At 36.0% G+C, this 18,417-nt stretch overlaps 2 non-coding genes across 2 annotated transcripts; both read left to right on the plus strand.

Annotated features, from left to right (window-relative positions):
- The first annotated feature begins 1,025 nt into the window (after positions 1 to 1,025).
- On the plus strand, positions 1,026 to 1,132 carry LOC116116399. Its single transcript, XR_004125809.1, has one exon. It is a non-coding gene; the product is annotated as a small nucleolar RNA R71 (small nucleolar RNA).
- Positions 1,133 to 16,120: 14,988 nt separating this feature from the next.
- On the plus strand, positions 16,121 to 16,227 carry LOC116116397. Its single transcript, XR_004125807.1, has one exon. It is a non-coding gene; the product is annotated as a small nucleolar RNA R71 (small nucleolar RNA).
- Positions 16,228 to 18,417: the final 2,190 nt, after the last annotated feature.

The raw sequence follows: 18,417 nt of genomic DNA on the forward strand, positions 1-18,417 counted from the left end.
GAAGATTCTCCATCTTTTGCTTGCTTTTCAATGATGAATCTTGATTCAGTTTGTTTTTGTTGTTTTATTTCGTTTTTGAGTATGACTGAGTGGTTTAGCTAGGGTTTGATGTAATCTTGATACATGATTCAAATTTATATGGATTGAATTACTTTGAGTTTTATTTCATGATTGAGTGTTTTCTCTTTGCTTAATGTCTTTTGGATGTTTGATCACCTTCAAATGTGTGTGTTCACAATGAGACTAGAAGTGATTTGTGATTGTGCCTCTTGGGATAAATACCATGGATTAGCAAACGCTAGAGATAGGTTTAGCGATCATGAAATCTAGATAGAATTCCACAAAGCTTGAAATCCTTTGAACTTTAATCTTCTTTTGTTGGGTGCGGAAGCTTATAGGGATAGTAGGGAAATGTAGCATGAAATGTATGTTTTACAACTTAGGGATCGATTTTCAATCAAGGAATTAGAACTTGGGTAATAGATTCTATGATTTGGTTAGCGTATTTAGGTGAATTCAACACCCTAGCATTTGTTTTAGATTGTTTAATTAGTTAAGTTGTTGGGTTTTGCATTTATATTTAGTTTGTTAATCTTCCATCAATCCAATTTATTGTTGCTTCAATTAGGACTTAAACTAGAAAAATCGGTAATTAGTAACACTATCCTCGTGGGAACGATACTCACTCATCACTTTATTACTTTTTGCGACTAGTATACTTGCTATTTTTGCATGTTGTAGTAAACACGCATCAGTGCTTGAATAGAATTGACTTGCATACGTCCCAATTGCTTCTAAAGTACTGTAAGTTAGACTGAAATGGTCGTGTAAGCATCAACTTCATGAAGACCCATAGACTTCTTTGACTGCATTATCTTATTGGGTCTCTGATAGTTTTTAGTTGCCAGGACTTCAAGCAACTCATAAGCTTATTTTGCAATGCTCCTCCAGATGCTGCATCCACCATCGTTTGCACATTAAGCATCAACCCATTATAGAATGTTTCGACTTGCATCCAAACTGGCAACCCATGATGTGGACAATTTCTCAACAGTTGCTTGTATCTTTCCCAAGCTTCACACAGCGATTCAATCTCATCCTGTAGAAATGATGTGATATCATTTCTCATCTTTGTAGATTTCACTGGAGGGAAGTATTTAGTGAGGAATTTCTGTGCCAATTCATTCCAGGTTGTGATTGTTCCTGGTGGTAGTGCCATTAACCATCCATTTGCTTTATCCCTTAATGAAAAAGGAAACAATCTTAATCTGATGGCGTCATCTGACACTCCATTTGATTTGAAGGTATCGCAAATCTCTAAGAAATTTGCAATGTGTGAATTCGGATCTTCCTTCAAATCTCCCTTAAACTGAACCGACTGTTGGATCATCTGAATGATTGCTAGCTTTATTTTGAAAGTATTGTCTTGCATTGGTGGCCTAGTTATACTTGGATCACTGCCATTAACCGTAGGTATTGAAAATTCCCCCAATGTTCTATTCTCTGCCATCTCAATGACTATACCTCTCGTTCTCTTCTTTCTCTGTTAAGTCTTCTTGCGGTTCTTTCAATCTCTGGATTAATAGGAACCACTGGACGACGTCTAGCTTTTCGCATAAATTACATAGAAAGAAAGAAAAATAACAAAATTAAACTAGAAAACAATTAAAACTAAAATTAAACTCCAATCCAGCTAACACAAGAAAGGTTCAATGTTAACACAAAAATCAATCCCCAGCAACGGTGCCAAAAACTTGATGCGTTGAAATTACAACAAGCAATGTGTAGCAAGTGCACTAGTCACAAAAAGTAATAAAGTGATAAGTAAAGTATCGTTTCCACGAGGATTTTTTGTTAAGCACCGATTTTCCTAGTTGTTGTCAAGTTGGAGAAAACTAAAGATATTCGATTTGCGGGAGAAATTTAAGCTAAAATGAAAAAAAAAAATTACTACATACTTAAAAGGCTAATTAATGACAGTAAAACTAATTCGAGAGAAAATATCAATTAAGGCAAACGGTTAGGGTTTTTACTTCACTAGGAATTTATGAAATAATCTACGAATTATGCTACTTCTACACTCACATGCACAGATTCTAAATCGGACTCCCTAATGTGTAAAACATACCTTCTCAGGCTATGTTTTCCTACTTTTCCCTATTAAGCTTCCGCACCCAACAAATTGAAGATTAGTAGTTCCAAGTTCGTTAAGCTAATGGAATCCTAAATTGATTTCATTGATTCTCAAACCTATCTCTAGCATTCAATAAAACAATGGCGATTATCCTAAGAAGCTCACACATGATTCATTTCTCAATCTCATCATGTTCAACAAATAAATTCAGTAAAAACAAGAATAATCACACAATCCATGCAATAGAATGTAAAAGCAACAATTATCTATTGATTAAGCATAAAAATCCCAATTACATCAAAACCCTAACCCAAAATGAGTTAGTTCATACTGAAATTAACACAAACAGAAATAAAAACAGTAAACAATGCATTCAACATGTTGGAATAAAGAAAAGAGAACAAAAATCTTCCCTATTTGATGAATCCAAGGAGTTTAATCTCCAATCTTCTCTTCTTTCTCCCAAAAATGTCGAACCCCTAATAAAATGGCTAAGTTTTTCTTATATAGTCGGTCCAAGAAAACCAAAAACTCGCCTAAAACAAAACTGTGCATTTTAATAAAAACTGGAACTTGCAGACTTCGCCTCGGCGAAGAATAGACTTCGCAGTGACGAAAAATAAACTTCGCTGCGGTAACGAGTTCCCAAGAGTTTATCGCCGCTACAAAGAAAGAACTTCGCCGCGGCAAACTGTTCTGAACAATTTTGAAATTATGAAATTGCCCTCCGCTTGCTTCCTTGCTCGAATCTTCAATCTTTGGTGCTTTCCAATAGGAACAAGCTTCATAGTGCTTCAAATACGCTTCAGAACTTCCCCGAATTCTGAGATTCGCTTGCTTCTGGGTCCAGAAACTGAATTCCGCTCTTTATTTGCTCAAAGTGCACTTTTTGGCCTAAAACATAAAACATATGAAATTAAGTTGTAATTCAGGCAAAAACAACATAAGAAGTATCCAAAATCCAGCCAAAAAGCCTGGATAAAACAGTATAATCCTAGGATTATCAGAGATTACCAAAATTCCCTTTCATCATAAATGATGAAAATACCCTTCTCATTAATTTTTTTCTTAATCTGTCTTCTATGTATGCGACCCAAAGGCTCCTCATCATATCGGAAGTGAATTGTATCGCGATTGACAATCAATCAATCGTCCCACTAGACACAAACCAAGATTGGCCTCTAGCCAAGCATCATGGCCACCCGATAGATTTGGATTTAGCAAAACCGCTACCTATCAATGATATGGTTATTATGCAATTCAATCCTTTCATCATCTATTATCTCATTAAGACCTAGGCATAGAAGTAGTGTCAACCTAGGATATCCTTGATATCTCGGTATTCGGTTATTGGACTAACGACCGAAATAGAGTGGATTGAGCTACAACTCAATCCCATTATGGCCACATATTTAATGTAGTTGCCATCTACTGAATTATTTAGTGAGATAATTTCTCCCGTAGCTAGGAGTGATGAATCTTTTGTTGATACACCATAGTCTTGATACACTTCTTGATGTAGCCAATCACTACTGTATTGATAGCTCTGAATAGAACTACGTTGGGCTAGTGTCAAACTACACCAATCGATGCATAAGGTGCTCTAGTGATCTCAAGTCTAAAGATCACATGCACCACCATTTGTTGGAGGATTTGTTCCACAGACACTAGGGTAACCATTTATGTGGAATCCTCTGGTGGGCTGGTCCAATGAACTTGCCTATAGCAAGCACTCATGTGTTGCACTAGGTTGTTACTAAACAACCTTGACAAGTAAGATTTGTCACTACCTTTTGACAAGGTTGTCCAACATTATGATAGCCTTACCGTATTATCTGTGCCTTAGGTTAGGATAATATTGGGGCTATGGACGTTTCTGGAATGGTCACCATATATGCTCATAGGGTTCTCACTATCGAGATTTCAAACACTCAATGCCCTTGTCACAGTTCTACCATCCTAAGGACGTATACCATTTTCTTATACAAATATAATCAGATCATATGGTATAGATAAATGCCTTTTATTGATAATAAAACATGATTATAAAGAGTCAATTTACATAATTGGATTGGCTGTAGGGCTCCTTTTCTAAGAGGTGCTTCTTCAATTTTCATCAATTGTTCATTAAGAAATTTGTCTTGAATTTAGACCTCTTTCTCATCCTCCATTTTCGGTTGCTCAAGTCTTGACAAGTGATCTACCACCACATTCTTTGACCCTTTCTTATCCTGGATTTCTAAATCAAATTCTTGAAGGAGTAGAATCCATCGAATAAGTCTCAGTTTTGCTTCTTGCTTTGCCACCACATTCTCTAATCTCACTTGTCAAGGTTGTTTACCAACAACCTGGTGCAACACATGGGTGCTTAGTATAGGCAAGTTCACTAGACTGACCCACCAGAGGATTACATATAGATGGTAACCCTAATGTCTATGGAATAAATCCTCTAACGAATGGTGGTGCATGTGATCCTTAGACATGAAATCATCAAAGTGCCTTGTGCACTGATTGGTGTAGTTTTACACTAGCCTAACATAGTTCTATTTAGAGCTATCAATACGGTAGTGATTGGCAGCATTAGGGAGTGTATCAAGACTATGATGGATTAACAGAGGATTCACCACTCCCGGGTATGGGAGAAGTTATCTCATGGTGCGATTCAGTATATAGCAATGACACTAAAGCTATGGCCATAGTGGGATTGAGTTGTTGCCAAATCCAATTTATTATTTCGGTTATTGGTCCAATAACTAAACACAAACACATCGAGAATAATTGAGGTTGACACTATTTTTGTACCTCAGTCTCGATGAGATAACAGATGATAAAAGAATTCGATTGCACAGTAATTATATCGTTGATAGGTAGCTATTTCGCTAAATTCGAATCTATCGAGTGGCCATGATGCCTTGCTAGGGGCCAATCTTGGTTTGTGTGTAATGAGACGATTAATTGGTGTTGATCGTGATACTACTCACTATTAATATGATGAGGAGTCTATGAGTCACACACTCAGAAGATAATTTAAGAATCAGTTTATGCAAGGGGTATTTTCATCTTTTAGGACGAAAGAGTATTTTTTGTAATCTCACAGTGCAATTAAATTTGCTAAGGTTGTTACCTATGTTTGATTTAATATTAAAATTAAATTAGTGAGATTATATTTAAATATATGTACGCATATATTTAAATGAATTATTAATATTAATTAAATGTTAATATATTTCATATATATATATATATATATATTAATTGATTTTAATTATAAAAATAATTAATTAAATATAAAATACCATAATAAGGGTGTTTGGATACAAGGGTGGATTAGGGTTGGAGCCCATATTGATTCCATATAGGAATAGGGTTTTTAACTCATGCACTATATAAGTGCAACTTGAGTTAAAGAAAATTCATTCATTCAATCATTATTAAAAAAAAAAAAAAGCCAGCCACCCTTTACACACACTCTCTCTCATGTCTTGTGCAAAGAAATTGAAGAGAGTTTTCTCCTCTTGATTCTTTAAGGATTTTTATTCTTGAAGCCATCCCTTTGTTCTAGCAAAACAAGGGTTGGTTCTTTGGATTGTCTTCATGTGGATCACCGTTTGTGCAATTCTACGTTGAATCGATAGCGAAGTAAATTCAGAGATACTTGAAGGAGCCTCCAAACTTGCGTAAGATCTCTAACCTTGAATGGATCTTTGTTATTTCAATTTAAGCATGAAAAATATATATACATCAGACCCTGATCTTGGCGTAATTAGAGTAATCGATGGGCAATAATTTCTATTTTTCACTGCCTCTGCTTATCAATTTACTAACATCCATCATATCACTAAATATGGACATCATGCATTGAAAGGTGACCGGTGATTTACACAACCCAAAGGGCATCATCCTATACGCAAATGTACCATATGGACAAGTGAACGTCATCTTTTCATGGTCTTCAGGAGCAATGGGAATTTGGTTAAACCCTGAGTAGCCATCTAGAAAACAGTAATAGGCATGTCCCGCTAGTCTTTCCAACATCTGATTAATGAATGGTAGCGGAAAATGATCCTTCCTTATTGCTTCATTAAGTTTCCTATAATCAATACACACCTTCTAGCCTGTGAATGTCCTAGTAGGGATCAATTCATTGCTTTCATTTTTCATCATCGTGATGCTGCCTTTCTTTGAAACCACTTGTACAGGATTCACCCAAGGACTATCTGAAATGGGATAGATGATTCCCGCATCTAAGAGTTTTACCACCTTTTTCCTTACCACTTCCTTCATAAAAGGGTTCAATTGTCATTGAGGTTGCACTCTTGGCTTGATATCATTTTCCATAAGGATGTTGTGCATGCAAATAGACGAAGAAATGCCCTTTATATCTGAAATGGTCCATCCAATTGTAGACTTGTGCTCTCTTAACACCCAAATCGATTTCTCTTCCTCCAATTTACTCAAGTTTGCATTGATAATCACTGGAAAATAATTAGATTCACCAAGATACACATACTTGAGATGAGACAATAAGGGCTTCAATTCAAGCTTGGGAGGTTCTTCCAACTTTGCCTTATCCTTCTCCTTACTCATGTCCAAGTCTTCAAATTCTGGATCCTGGTTGGTATTCATCAGTTGAAGTGCTTCCAAATACCTAGCACACTCATTCTTCTTTGCCTTATCCTCCTCGGTAGTTTTGGATTGGGAAATACATGCTTCAAGAGGTAGTTGAGGATTAATCTCTTCAAATGTGTCTTTTACTATTCTATCAACCACATCAACTCCGAAACATGACTCTACTTTCAATGGAAATTTCATGGCCTCAAATATATTAAAAGTTACCGTTTCATCTTGGACGTTCAAAATCAATTTTCCTTCCTGAACATCAATTAAAGTTCTTCCCGTAGCAAGGAATGGTCTTCCCAAACGGTATCTCTTTGTCTTCCTCCATATAAAATACAACAAAGACTGTAGGAAAAATGAATTTATCCACTTTGACTAGCACATCTACAATAATACCCCATGGATGCTTGATCGATCGATTTATAAGCTGTAAGGAAACCATTGTAAGCTTCACTTCACCAATCCCCAATTTCTTGAAAACAAAAAAAGGCATTAGATTTATGCTAGCACCTAAGTCACACAAAACTCTATCAAATGTAACATGTCCTATAACACAAGTGATAGGGAAACTTCCTGGATCTTTGAGCTTTGGAATGGCGCTGCATTCCTCTGTAAGCATCATTATTTCTTCCTCTTTCAGCTTCCTCTTGTTTGAAAGAATTTCCTTTAGGAACTTAGCATAACTCGGCATCTGCTGCAAGGTTGTTAGAGTAGATGCCCTAGAGCCAATCAATTATTGTAGAATTGACTCTTTGTAATAATGTTCATTGATCAATAAAAGGCCTTTTATACTATGTTGCGTAAATCATCAATGTATGTACTGATATATGTCCTTAGAATGGTAGAACTGTGACGAAGGTATCAAGTGTTTCAAATCTTAATAGTGAGAACCCTATGAGCACATATGGTGGCCATTCTAGAAACATCTGTAGCCCCAGTATTATTCTGAAGTAAGGGCACAGATAATACGGTAAGGCTATCATAGTGTTGAACGACCCTGTCGAAAGGCAGTGACTGATCTCACTTGTCAAGGTTGTTTGGTGACAACCTGGTGCAACACATGGGTGCTTGCTATAGGCAAGTTCACTGGACTGACCCACCAGAGGATTCCATATGGATGGTAACCCTAGCGTCTATGGAACAAATCCTCTAACGAATGATGCTGCATGTGATCCTTAGACTTGAGATCACTGGAGCGCCTTATGCACCGATTGGTGTAGTTTGACACTAGCCTAACGCGATTCTATTCAAAGTTGTCAATACGGTGGTGATTAGCTGCATCAAGGAGTGTATCAAGACTATGGTGGATAGACAGAGGATTCATCACTCCCAGGTACGGGAGAAGTTATCTCACGGCGTAATTCAGTAAATGGCAATGACACTAAAATTGGGGCCACAGTGGGATTGAGTTGTTGCTCTATCCAGTTTATAATACAGGTCATTGGTCCAGTAATTGAATACGCAATATCGAGAGTAACCGAAGGTTGATACTATTTATATGCCCCGTTCTCGTCGAGATAATGGATGATGAAAGGATCGAATTGTACGGTAACCATATTGTTGATAGGTAGCTACTTTGCTGAATTTGAATCTATCGGGTGGCCATGATGCCTTGCTAGGGGCCAATCTTGGTATGTGTTTGGTGGGACGATTAATTGGTGTTAATCACGATACTGCACACTACCGGTAAGATGAGGAGCCTATGGGTCACACACATAGAAGATAATTTAAGAACCAAAAAGAAAGAAGGGTGTTTTCATCTTTTTAGGCAAAAGGGTATTTTGGTAATTTCACAGTGCAATTAAATTTGCTGAGGTCGTAGCCTTTATTTAATTTGTTAGAAAAATTAAATAAGTGAGATTACATTTAAATATGTATTCGCATATATTTAAATAAATTATCATTATTGTTAAATGTTAATATATTAAATACATATTGATTTTAATTGAGATAATGATAAACAAAATTAAAATATCTAAATGGGAGTGTTTGGAAACAAGGGGTGTTTGGGTTGGACCCCAAGCCTATTCCATAAGGGAATAGGGCAATTAAACTTGCACTATAAAAGTAAAAGTTTAATGAGAGAGTAAGAGATTTTCATTATTTTTCATTTCATTGAGAAGGAAAAGCTACAGCCCCTTGAAAACTCTCTCACGCCAGATTTGGGTTTTGGTTTTAAATCAAATACACTTCATTTTCTTCTTTGTTCTTAAGGCTAAAGAGGATCTAGCAAATCCCTCTTTAGTTCCTTGCGATTATCTTCATGTGGACTACATTGGTTCGATCCTACATTTGGGTCGGTAGCAAAATACGTTCAGAGACAAAGTTGGAGGCTCCCAAACGTGCATATGATTTCTTAAACTCTAAACTAATTTTCTGCAGATTCTTATTTTGATATAAACTGTGAATTTGTACCCTGATCTTGGTTCTATGGAACGATCCGTGTTGTTATTAGGTTTTGTTTTCCGCTGCATCAATGGATCGTTTCCTAACAAAGGCATTTACAAAAGGAATGTTAATATGCGGTTTGTTGAAAACATCAGGAAATTTAATAAACTGCTTATCCTGATTTTGCTTCCTTAATCTCTAAAGGAAAGGAACTAGAGGAGTGTGGTGTGCCAACTCTGGTGGTATTTCAGGAAATGGAAATTTTTCCTTCCTTGGCTTTGACATCTTCTCCTTCTTTGGATATTCTTTTCTTGGACTTGTTGGCTTCTCTTCAATAATAATCTTTTCATCGACTTCTTCCTCAGATTCTTCCTTCTTCTCTGGCAAGTTCTCATCCTTCCTTTTTGGTTCAACTTCTTCTAAGACTGTTCCACTTCTTAAAGTTATTGCATTTGCTTGTTCACGTGGATTTATCACCGTGTTACTTAGTAAAGAACCTTGAGCTCTCTTGATGAGAATGCAAAATGTCTTATTTAACCCCCCTTAATGTCTCATATTTTATACTTATTTTTTGCTTAAATGTACTCATTATTATTCTATTTTGATTTAGGATGCAAATGGAGGCATTAAATGCAAAACGGAACAAATTAGGTGAATTCGGATAGTTTCGACATTGCTTCGTAATCTGGGCATAACTCTCTCATCCGAGCTCCGATTGAGATGATTCAAAATTCTGTGGAACTCTAAGAAAGAGATATAAAACTTTCATGTTTTGAGTTTTGAGAGATACTCACTGCATCAAGGTTTTAATTGGGCTTGAATTTGACACACCTGCACTACTAACGTTCTGGAATATTCCCCCTTGTCATGCAAGTCAATTAGGCAGTTTATTATTGGAAGTTTTGAAGACATGTTGCACACAAGTTACAGCTGGAAACACCACTTTCCTATTTTACATTAGGACTTTATTTTAGTTTCAATTAATTAGATTAGGATAAATGTTATTTTAGGATATTATAATATTTTTAGGAGATTGAGTAGAATTCAAAGACTTGAACTGGATATTCTTAAAAGGGGGAGAGAGATCAGATTAGAGGAGATTACACACGCCTCTCCTTCTTCTCTTCTGGAATTTCTTTTTGAGTTTTGATTATGGCCATGAGCGGCTAAAACTTTTATAACTTGGTCGAAGGAAACGGAGGCCTCGGAATCAATAAAACTATGAGGTCTAATCTGTTTTTAGTGTTCAATTTATGCTTTGAGTATTGGATGTTCTTCTGTGCCTATTTTCATGATTGTTTCATTTAATTACTAGGAGGCCTACTAGTTTATTATTTGTTGCAATCTATTGCTTAATTAGATATCAAATCCGTAATTGTTTGATCCCTCTAATTTGTGAGTAAATAAGAGTTAAGAATTTGCTGCGTCAGGAATTTTAAATCTTAAGGAGAACATTCGACTGAATTAAATACAACCGCTTGTGTTTGTGTTGTTCATCTTCATCGATCTCTCTAGTCTTATGTAACACCCCATTTGAGGTACGTTGTTATTGTTTCCTCTTTCGCCCTTAATCGAGTTGGTTTTTGTTTTTATTGTTGTTTGATTTTTATGTTGATTGTTGCCCTGAAATTGGTTGAAAATAGAAGAATCTTAGTGAACCAGCTTCGCCGGGCGAAGAATAATCTTCGCGCGGCGAAGATGTGTTGAAACCACCGGAAACTCTCTGGACGTTTCGCCGCGGCGACATAAGTTCTTCGCCGCGGCGACGGGCCGATTTTCATGTTGGTTGAGTTTTAGACATTTTCTTCCCTAAGGCAATTTGACCATTCTACCCCTAATTAGCAGGAAAGTGTGGGAGTTAATTGTAAGATTTTTCATGGAGAATATGTTGATATGGGGGTGATTTTGTAATGAATCAAAGGATTATGGATGGAATTTCCAAGATGAATAAGGGCAAAATGGGAATGATGTGTTATATTTCATTAAAAGGAATTAGAGTTCAAACCCCATTCTTCTTCTCCAAAAACCAACCCTTCATTCTTCTCCTCTCAACTTCTCTTTTCTTTTGTTCAAGGAATTTCAAGGGATTTTGAAGTGATTTGAGGTATAGAACAACCTAAGGCTTCCTAAGGTAAGGATTTCTCCTTAAGTTGGTTGAATTGTAGATTTTAGTTCATTTTGGTTTTGAGGGTTTTCATTCTTTTGGTTAAGAGTAGAGAGAATAGCCAAGAAAACCAAGTGGAAAGAAGATTTGGTGAAGTCTCTCCATAGCAAGTAAGTAAAACCCAACCCAAGTTGAGATTCATGAAATTTTCTGATTGGTTTGATAGAAATGATGTTTGTATTTGATGTGTCATGTATTATGCCATGTATGGAGTTTAAATGAGATTTCTATCTTGTGAATGTTAACACCTGGCAAATATGAGAAATGGGTTGTTGGATTGGCAAGGTATTGAATGATTGAAGGGGTGTTATGGACCCCCTTTTTGGAAGTGTCTTGTTTGACAGGTTATTATTGACTTTGTGAAGGGGTTTTTCCCCATTTTGGATGGTTAGGAAAATTTTTAGATTCACGGCTATGATAGAGTTTTATAGTGCACATGAGTTTTTTGATGAAATGCCTAATAGAGAATTGAGTGTGAGTAATGAACCTTAATTTTTGCAACTTGCATGTTGGCATTCACAAGTGCATTAGTAGAGATGAATCATCATGTGCATTGTTATATGCATTGATAAGTGACCTAAGAAAGAGTAGGGAACTTTGTGTATAGAAATACCCTATGAGTAGAGAGCTTAGTGGGTAAAATTACCCTAGGTAGAGCATTGAAAAATGCTACAATAGAATAGGTTAGAAAGTAGTATGGTTGGGATGATGCTTTGTGATCATCACCCGACCGTTATGGGAATCGGATCGATGCTTTGTGATCATCTTCCGAATGGCCCTTAGAGATGGGTCGATGCTTAGTGATCGTCACCCAATGAGTATAGGAATGGGTAGATGCTTTGTGACCACTACCCGATTAGTTAAGAGTATGTAGGTTGATGCTTTGTGATCATCATCCAACGCTAGTAGAAGCGGGTTGATGCTTTGTGATCATCACCCGATAGTGACTAGAGACGGGTAAATGCTTGGTGATCATTACCCAAAATTCATGAGGACAGGTAGGTGCTGGTGATCTCCACCCGATAGTTAGGAGGAACCGAGTTGGTGCTTTGTGATCCTCACTCGGTAGTCACTAAGAAAGGGTTGGTATGTGTGATTCCACCCGATAGCCATAGAGATGAGATGGTGCTGTGTGAATGCCATCCGGCCGTACCTCCGGTAAGATGAGGCCATGAGTTTATTAGAAACAGAAATAGAAACAGAATTAGAAAAGGAAAGAATTAAGAGTCACACACGGGGACAGACAGTTAGAGAGTTTTACTTACTGAGCATTATTTGTGCTCACCCCGTTATTTTTCCTTTGTGGATGCAGGTTCTAGGTGATGATGCGGTTGGAGGGGCGTCGGCGCGCGAGGAGCAATAGCTACACTGTTCCCCTATTTTGTCTTTTAAAATGCACTTTTGTAAACAGTAACCTTTGCGTATAAAAGACATGAGAATTGTAATGAAAAGAAACATTTTGGGCCCAATTTTCCATTGTTAATTGCATGCATTGTACTAGTTTTCAGTAGGTGTTACACTTAAGGCTGCCACTAGATTAAACCTTTAGCGCTTGTCTTGGGTTGTTTAGTACTAAGATTAATTAGATCACTTGTTTCCTAATTAACTACAACTAAGGAGAGATAGGGAAATAGTTCCAACGGTGAATATTCAAAGTATGAATTGATTTATTTTTGCATCAATGATCAGTTGTAAAATTTTGATGGTGGATGTTGACTTAGACCAAGGTTTTTATTTTGATTGATAATTTAATTTGAATTGGTTTTTTTTCCTAAAATTGTTTTTGTTTTACTCAAACCCCCCCAGCCTTGTTCACGTAACATAAAACTCGGCTAGACACTCTCTGTGGGAACGATCCTTACTCACACTACTACATGTGTTTTTAGGTTTTAATCTTGGTTGCCTACGACAGCACACCATCTCTCATTCAATTTTTCTGAAATTTGACCCTATTGCACCTCCAAGTTTCGAGTAGACGCTCCTTGATTTCGGAAATTTGACCACGTCTCATTCATAAAACTTGTGGTTTCTTGCATAAATTTCTCGAACATTGTAATGACTTCTTTCTAATAGTATATTTTATAACATATACTATGAAAACATAGATAACTTGCATATGAAAATAGTTGGGCCCAAATTTTTCTTTACATACAAAATATAATTCTTTACATATATCAAAATAACAAGTACAAAAACTTAGCAACGGTAGACAGTAATGCCAATCCTCTCTGCTTGTCGACGTCCTTCCGACCGTTGCTCACCTATTTCCTGCGAAAACATGGAAAAACAATAGGGTGAGCATAAAAATGCTCAGTAAGTAAATCCCTTAACTTTTCTTCTTCTTTGATTCTTTCCTTACTTAATTTTCTTCTTCTTTCTTTCTCTGTTTCTAATTCTCACTGTTCTTTTCTTTCTTTCTAATTCTCTCTATTTCTTTCTTTCTTTCTTTCTGTTCTTTCTTTCTTACTCTTTCTATTCTTTCTCTTCTTGCTACTCTTCTATTCTTTCTAACCATAATAAAATTCATGGGAATATGCATAAATGAAATGCATATGCAATAATGCATAAAAATGCATTTTATTTCTTCTTTCTATTTCTTTTCTTTTCTTTTCTTTTTTTTTCTTCTCTATTCTTTTCTTTTTCTTTCTATGCTTTTCTTTTCTCTTCTTGTCTTGCTTGCCCAAGCTTCTCTTTTCTTTCTTGTTTCTTTTCTTTTCTTTTCTTTGCTTGTTCAAGCTTTCTCATTCTTTCTTATTCTTTCTTTTCTTATTCTTTTCTTTTCTTATTCCTTCTTTTCTTATTCTTTGCCGATCGGACTCGGTTGATGTATGGATTCGGAACCTTGGCTGTGTGAGTGAGTACAGTCCTCATCTACATGCACTCTTGCGGACCGTACAAATTCTTCTTTCTTCTTAGGCCACTCAATTAAGGTGACGTGCATGTAGGAATTCTTCTTGGTACAACCCTCATCCACATACACTCTTACGGGTCGTACAATTCTTCTTCTTCTTATGCCACTCAATTAAGGTGACGTGTATGTGGGAATTTCTTCTTAACACTCACGGTTCCCCATCACACCAACCTATTCTTTTCTCTTCTTTAACACTTTTTCTTTCTTTAATTCTTTAATGCTTATTCTTTCTTTCTCTTTATTCTTAGAATGTTTTATTCTTTCTTTCTTTATTCTTTATTCTTTCTTAAGTTTCTACACATACACAATTATATGCATATGGATGGCTCATGCTTAAAATTTCTTACTTAAATGCACTTATGAAATGCACATATGCAATGTTGCATAAAATTAAGGTTTCCACTCAACTCATACTTCTCTTAGGCATTTCATCAAACAATACTTGTGCATAAACAAACCCTAATGTAATTATCATTCTATTTGTTTCTTAAACCATCCAAATTGAGAGAAAAACTCTCTTGTAACATCACCATACCTACACGGCAAAAACACTCCCAAAAGTTTCTCCAATTCTTCCAATTTCAACCCATCATCAAACCATCACATACACTCCTCATATTCAAGTATATCCAACAACAAGCATAACTAATCATCCATCTCATCTCAATTTCTCAATAATCATAACATATGCATATTTAAAAGAAATCTCTACTCACTTGATTTTCTTAAACTTTAACTTGAGTTGGATTTTGAGTGGAATTTACTTACCTTATGCTTGAGTAGTCTCTCCTAAGCTCTCTACTCTTGTTGGATTCAAATCTTCTCTTAACCCTAAGCATAAACTTCATAAGAACTCAACTTTTACACAAATAAATCATAGATAAAGAGCATGAATTCTTACCTTTTGAAGCCTAAAATCAAAACCCTATGAAAAACCACTCAAAAGCCCTCAAAATCCTTGGAGGATTGAATGAAAATTTGAGAGAAAATGGGGGAGGAGTGTGGCGGTGGAATGAAGAAAATAAGGGTTTCAAACCCTTAACACTTTAGTTTATAAACACACTTTCCCATTTTGCCCTTACTCTTTCTTGAAAATTCCATCTATGTCCCTTAGTCAATTACCATAATGCCCTCATTTTTAATGCATTCTCTATGAAATTCTATCTCTTTTCACTCCCCACTTTTTCAACTAATTTTGAGTGAAAAGACCATTTTACCCTTAATGCAAGTTTAAGGCATTTTCTTCATATTCTCTTAAAATCACTTTAACAAAAATTAACTAAGGGCTATAAAAACATAAATTAAATCATGTACCTCCATGTTGGGCGTTAAAACATATCCTCCAATTCTGACACTTTCTGTTCAACTAGTTGAAAATTCATGCCTGGTTGATGGTTTGGCCCTATCCTTTGATTTATTTCATTGTTTTGATTACCCAAGGACAAGTTTGGGTGATTTCTCCAACTAAGATGGTAGGTGTTGGAGAATGGATTGTTTTGTTGTCTTTGATTCCCAACTAAATAGTTGGCTTGCTCTAATGATGAGGAGGATGAAGCAGGTGTTCCCCACTTGATAGTCAATACTGGCATGGTTACCTGCACAAAAATCACATGTTACTTGAGGTGTTTGAATGGAATTAACATGCATACCTCCTATTTGTTTTTGAAGTATGGCAAGTTGGGCTAAAATGACTGTGTAAGCGTCAACTTCATGAATACCTATGGTCTTCTTCAACACTATTCTATCATCCGGTCTTCGGTAGTTGTTACTCGCTAAAACTTCAAGTAACTCTTGAGCTTCCACCGGTGTCTTGTTCTGTGAAGCTCCCCCAGCTGCTGCATCTACCATTATTCGAACATTTGGTAGCAAACCTGAATAGAATGTTTGGACTTACATCCAAATAGGCAAACAATGGTGTGGACACTTCTTCAACATTTCCTTGAATCTCTCCCATGCTTCATATAATGATTCGTGGTCGCCTTGAACAAATGAGGTAATATCATTTCTCATTTTCATCAAAAGAGTTGGTGATAATACTTGTAAAGGAACTTCCGTGCTAAATCATTCCATGTTGTGATGGTTCCAATGGGTAATGACATTAGCCATCCTTTTGCCTTATCTCTCAACGAGAATAGAAACAGCTGCAATCTAATAGCATCATCTGTCACCCCGTTGTGCTTGAATGTGTCATAGATTTCCAAGAAGCTGGATATATGCAGATTAGGATCATCTTTTGGATCACCCCCAAACTGCATTGATTGTTGAATTGTCTAGATTATAGTTGGCTTTATCTCAAAGTTATTCGCCTCAACAGGCAGTCTCGTTATGCTCAGACTACACCCATCAACTTATGGAAGTGAAAACTCCCTCAAGGTTTTATTTTCAGACATCTCAATGATTCTCGCTTCTCCTTCTCTTCTCTCTCTGATAAGTCTTCTTGCAGTTCTTTCAATCTCTGGATCAATAGGAAGCATAGGAAGATTTCTTTCTTTTCACATAAATAAAAGAAAGAAAAAGAGCGTGAGATCACAAGCAAACAAAAATTAAACTAAAATAATTAAAACTGAAAATTAAACTCCAACTTAGGAAAAACTAGAAAACTTCAATATTAACACAAAATCAATCCTTGTCAATGACGCCAAAAACTTGATGCATGATTTCACAAACATGCATAATTAGCAAGTGCACTAGTCGCAAAAAGTAATAATATGATGAGTAGAGTATCGTTCCTATGAGGATTGCGTGCTAAGTACCGTTTTTCTTAATTTTATAACAAATTGAAGAACACGGAAATATTGGATTTGCCGGAGCTACTAAAAACTAAATTAAAACAAAACAAAACAAAAGAGACAACTAAAATTAACACCTAAAATTAACACAATAAAAGCAATTCAACAACGAAATTCAATTCAAGAAGAGAGGTTAGGGTTCTGATTTCACTAAGTTACTCCAATTCAACCTAATAATCCTAGTATCCTCAAATTTACATGCAAGGATTACAAATCGGACTCCCTAGGTTGTACAATATACCTTTTCAGGCTATAATTCACTACTTATCCCTGTTAAACTTTCGTACCCAACAAATTGAAATTCAATAATTCAAAGTCCTTTAAGCAAGTGAAATCTTATAAAGATTTCATAGATCGCGTTTGTCTATATCTAGTTTTCGCTCAATTTATGATGTTTATCTCAAGAAGCTAACACATGAATCACTTTTTGTCTCATCATGCTCAACACTCACTTGAATAAAAAACCCAACATTCAAATGCATTAAGAACAAAGATAAACACTTAATCCATGCAATAGAACCCAAAAACAACAAGATATTATAGATTAAATCATTGTAAACAAAGATCCATCAAATCCGTAACCCAAAAACAAGTTAGTTCATGTTCAAAATGGAAATAAAAAGCAAATATAGTAAGAAATCAGAGTTCAACATCATAAAATGAGAAAGGGAAAAGAAAACTTCTCTAATTTGGAGATCCAAATTCTTCCAATCTTCTTCTCCTCTCCCTGTTTCCTAAAATGTCAACCTCCTCTAAAAAATGAGTTAAATTTTCTTTAAATAGTAGCCAAAAACCCTAGGACTAAGTGCTATAAAAGAAAAACCTAGCGTTTTCACAAAACATAAAATCACAGTTTTTGCCGCGGCGAAGTAGACCAAAATCATGACTTAAACATTCCAGGGCATACTTCGCCATAGCAAAGTAAAAACCTTGCCACGGCAAAGTTCTATCTTTGACACTTGAATTTACAGAATTTCCCTCCGCTTGTCTTTTCACTCGAATCTTCATTCTTCTTGGTTTCAATCAGATCAAGCTTCAAGGGTGCTCCCAATCAGCCTTAGAACTTCTCCGATCTTCTCAACAATGATCAAAACTAGATCAAAGAGATCAATTTTGTGCTGCTTCTCTCCAAAACATGATTTAGGCCTAAAACATAAAATAGACCAAATTAAGTAACAATTTAGGCCAACATCCGATGAGAAGTATTAAAAATCCTATTAAAATCATAAGAAAAACAATATAATCTTTAAGATTATCAATAGATAAGAAAATCCTAAGGATGTTCAATCGTCTAAGCTAATGAACAAGGATGAAAGAACAAAGGGTTTCTCCTCAACAACACTCCATAAGGTGACAGAGCCTTATAGACCTCTAATTCCTTATCCAAATCGACTAAAGGACAATAAACATGATA

Source organism: Pistacia vera, unplaced genomic scaffold (genome assembly GCF_008641045.1).
Source record: "Pistacia vera cultivar Batoury unplaced genomic scaffold, PisVer_v2 Contig770, whole genome shotgun sequence".
Lineage (NCBI taxonomy): Eukaryota > Viridiplantae > Streptophyta > Magnoliopsida > Sapindales > Anacardiaceae > Pistacia > Pistacia vera.